Source organism: Dermacentor andersoni, chromosome 4, assembly GCF_023375885.2.
Source record: "Dermacentor andersoni chromosome 4, qqDerAnde1_hic_scaffold, whole genome shotgun sequence".
NCBI classification, from domain to species: Eukaryota; Metazoa; Arthropoda; class Arachnida; order Ixodida; family Ixodidae; genus Dermacentor; species Dermacentor andersoni.
This window is the reverse complement of record NC_092817.1, coordinates 24,353,642-24,357,763: the sequence shown is the minus strand read 5'-3', so window position 1 is coordinate 24,357,763 and position 4,122 is coordinate 24,353,642. Positions and strand designations below refer to the sequence as shown.

The following is a 4,122-nucleotide window of genomic DNA, read 5'->3' as shown; positions in this document are numbered from 1 at the left end:
TTCTCCGCTGCTCGTGGTGTCCGTTATTCGCCTCCTGCGGCGGCCGAGCGCTTTCTCTCCAGGCCGCATCGCGCGTCCGTACGCCAACAATGTGTCGACCCTGCTCAGCCCTTTCCTCCGCATCGTTTTCTGTTCATTTCTCACGAGCCCTCGCGCTGTGGAAGTGGTAGGTTCCGTGTGGTTTGTTGTCATTATGCGATTATCGCGAGCTTGGTTGGTTTTTCGTGACGTGCTTTCCGTAGCGGAGATGGGCCATTAATTGGGCGCCCGCTGCAGAGCGAGCGGCACGAACCCTTCTTTCCTTCCCCTCCCTTCTCTCTGTTGAGAAGGGCAGCTTATCTTTGTTCTTCCCAATGGACCTCCCGTCGCTGAATGTAATCTTCCGTGCTCGTGCGCGCAGCTATTCTTTTCTTCGGAATCACTCGTTAGCCCTGTGTCTGTTCAGCGCGCATTCCCTTAGTGTTCTTCCCTTGTTCGTCTCTCGTTGGTGGCTAATTGGCGCTAAGACGAGCCAGCCCTCCCGTGCCTGTCGTCGGGAGTTGCACTGGGGATGCCCAAGAATGCACGTGAGGGCGCGCGTGTTAGCTGGCTTTCGGCTCGTCGTTTCAGCGAAACCGGTGACACAGCGAGACAGCGCGTCCTTGGCCGCCGCTTTTTCGCTATGATAGCGAAGGCGCATAGTCATGGGATCAGAGGCGTGGTATGCGGGATTACCCTCATTGCTCAAGCAGCCTGACGGTGATTGATTGCATCGAGCCTTCCTTGCCGAAACGTCTTCACATGTTGAGTGCATCTGCGTGAGTCGCACTTTGTCATGTGCCTGTCTGCTAGTGCAGGAAGGAACTGGAAAAGTTCGAGAGCTGGCCATGTTCTCCACTTCAGAAGCCGTTAGGGCGACTTCTGGGTGTCGAGGGACATCCTCGCAAGAATAAGCGCTGTATCAAATCGTCCCTCGGGTATATAACCATGTAATTTCCAAACGCAATTTCTGACCGTAAAGAACAGAAAAATAGACATGAAATGGTATTCGGGTAAAAGCTTAGTTTGTATAGTTATGAAATAATTAGTAATGGTTTGCTGATATATCTATAACACAAAACTCGCTCCAGCGTATGAAAAACGCTTTTGTACCCTATGCGGCTGTGTCAAATCAGAATTCTGAGATGTCAAACGCCGGGTAGAATAAATGACACATTGAACATTACATGGGGAAAGAGTTTCCTCATAGGCCCACTGCATTGTTAACTCTCCCACAACACTCGCACGTGCGACGGAATAACAGCACAAGGCTTCAGAAATTCGTTTCTGAAACGCTTCAAAATGCAGCGCCCTATGGAATGTCTGTACGCTTGGACACAGCGCGTCTTATTCAGAGCATTCAGTTGCGAGTGTCGTATTAAAAATAATCTTTAAAAATATATCTTGTGTGGAATTATCAAAGAACACCCCCCCCCCCCCCCCCAAAAAAAAAAAATGCTATGACGCCTCGTGCTCCGTATTTCCTCAAGCATTAGCATGTTGCATAATCAGTTCACCGAAAATAGCTGTTCACCGTGCTTCGTTATGTCATAGCGCTGTCACTGAAGTTTTTGAAGATACTCAATTCCAGCCGCGTAATCATTTCACTCTTTCAACACCCGACGCTTACCTACTCCGGATTGCCATTGAATGTTGAATGTAAACCGGTTTGTCGGTTTATTTAGAATAGCACGTTTTCTACTCAGTTCCGGTATTTGTCCTTAGCATAGTGCAGAACCGCGCCAGGATCTAATTCTTGAGAAAGAGCACACCAGCGCTTGGGGACAGGGAAGCGACAGAAGCACGCAGTAAATTTTCGAGGAAAGCCCGTCCAGTAAAAGGCAGCAGGTGAAAGTCAGCGTATCACCCGATTACCGCACGGCCGGATATCTCACCTTACGATAGTACTGCAAACTCTAGTATGTGCGTCACGTAACTTCCCAACTCGTGTATGTAAAATAACCGGATCGCTCTTACCAGCTACGGTGTCTTTTTTTTTATTATTATTTCCCGTGGCTTTTTTTTTTTTTTTCGGCATTTCATGAAAGAAACTTGTATCATCGTGCGCGCTTTCGACTGGCGATCGTGCAGTTCCTAGTATGGCCAAAGTGTAGAATTTCCTTTGTATTATTGGTACCACTCGCGAGAGATGTTGTTGGGCGCTCAGTATTTTTTTTTTTTTTTTAACGCAGATATCCGTTTTCGACTTTTACGAACTAACGTACTGTTTCAGTAGTAGAACTGCACGGCTATCTTAGATTTACATATTTGCTGTAGCAGAGCCTTTGCATTGGCATCAACGACTGCAATTTCTTTCCCTCTTGTTCTTTTTTTTTCAGTTTTTTTTAACTTGACAGGCCTTCTGGCATAGCTGATAATTTATTTTACCACCTGTACAATGTGTTGGATCATCTGGAATAGCCTGGCTGATCTTCACGCATGCTCACCCGGCGGCGACATTTTCCGTATTATAGCACACTGGCTGCAGTGTCATCAGCGCTTCCGTCATGGCTCCACACAAGGTGTTAATATGAAGCCGTCAAGTATAAAGGAGCAGTGGCAGGGCATTTGCCAGTTAAAGCAAGTTCAGCCGTTGCTGTGCAAATTCGCGTTCATTACATACGGCTGCGTTTTTTTTTTTTTATCTATTACAATAGTTTGCGTGAGCGTGTCGCTTAAAGAGGCGGAAGCTGACGCTGTGCGAGTTCGACCTTAACACCTTCGCATGGACCGAGGCACCGCAGCTTGCGATGCATACGGCCTCGCGCATTCTGTTGCCGCAGGCCTTTTCCGTTCTTCCTCTTTGCTCGTCATTGCTGAGCGATGTGCGCGCTCCCCTGCCCCTGTTCGCTGTCGTCTCCGCTGTTTCGGCGCCGGAAGCGCGACTTCAGACAATTTGAAGTTTCTCTTCCAAAGCTGCGCTGCCGTCCATCTATTGTGCCGGAATGGAGCGCGAGCAAGCGGCTTGGGGTCGCGCGTTTTTCTTCACTCTTAAAATTACACCCTCTGGGTCATATATCGCCACGCAAAAAATGATAATCGTCACATGTCTTGTATACTTTTACTTTCCGTAACGCTGCGAGCCCGGTAATTTCAAGTCACGAATGGCATGTGCGTTACCAGCATGACAGGGCATTCTCGATATGAAAGTAGCGGGCGCAGCGTTTTCAAGAAAGAAAACGCAAGCGTGACAGATGACGATTATTGTTGTGTGGATACGACCCAAAGGGTGTACATTTAATAAGGGGAAATTAGACGTCCACCCAAACCTATGTAAGTGCTACAAAGGAAGCCCATTCGGGTTCCTCGAAAGAAAAGCCTCGCAGCCGAAAAAAGTCGCTTTGCGTGAAAGAAACACGCGAAGTGCATCGAGTGGGCAGTCGCGCAGCGATTTTGCGTGTATTCGCGGGCTTCTTTCAGGCTCGGAAAAACACTTTTAGGTAGCGCGTACTGAGCAACAGAAAGCTGTGTCGCGAGTTTTTCACGTTGCCCAACAATTTTTCTCATGGACACTCTTCATCCAATTATAGTATTTGAGAAGTTGATTAATCAATGAAAACTAATTCTGTGATTAGGAGGAATGCAAAACAATAATCTGAGTGTCTTCAGGCGCCGGCAAGCAACATTACGTTGGTTCGGTCCAGCTGCATGGCATTTGCATATCATTTAAATCTTGGTGCATGACAGCTGGGACACCCTGCGTAAAGTAGAAATACAGCTTATACCAAACATCTGAACATTTGACGATGACATGGCTACTCATTCACGTATGTCGTGCGTGGGGTCGCGATATGCGAAATCTCGTGTGCTCTTTGTTGTGTTTGCTTCCGATACTGGCGGGTGACTGTGCGCGCTCTCTCGCGAAGCATATGCAAGAGCAGCCGCCTGAAGTGCTTCATTTCCGTCGTGGGGCTTTTTTTTTTTTTTTTTTTTTTGTAATTAACGAGTTGCCCCTATTCACCTTAGCCGTACGGGGCATGAATAGGTTGTGGGAACAGCGCGCATTTTCTCAACATTGGCGGTCGTCCGGCGGGAACGCGCTCTGACGAGCGGCGGTACCACAGGCGCACGCTAGGTATCGTGCGCGTTCTCATGCGGTGGTGA

The 4,122-nt window shown here is 48.2% G+C and overlaps 1 protein-coding gene across 1 annotated transcript in view; it reads left to right on the top strand.

The window, feature by feature from the left end:
* Naa15-16 (N-alpha-acetyltransferase 15/16) overlaps nucleotides 1–4,122 on the top strand; it is a 116,444-nt gene that overhangs the window by 66,585 nt on the left and 45,737 nt on the right. The window lies entirely within an intron of this gene.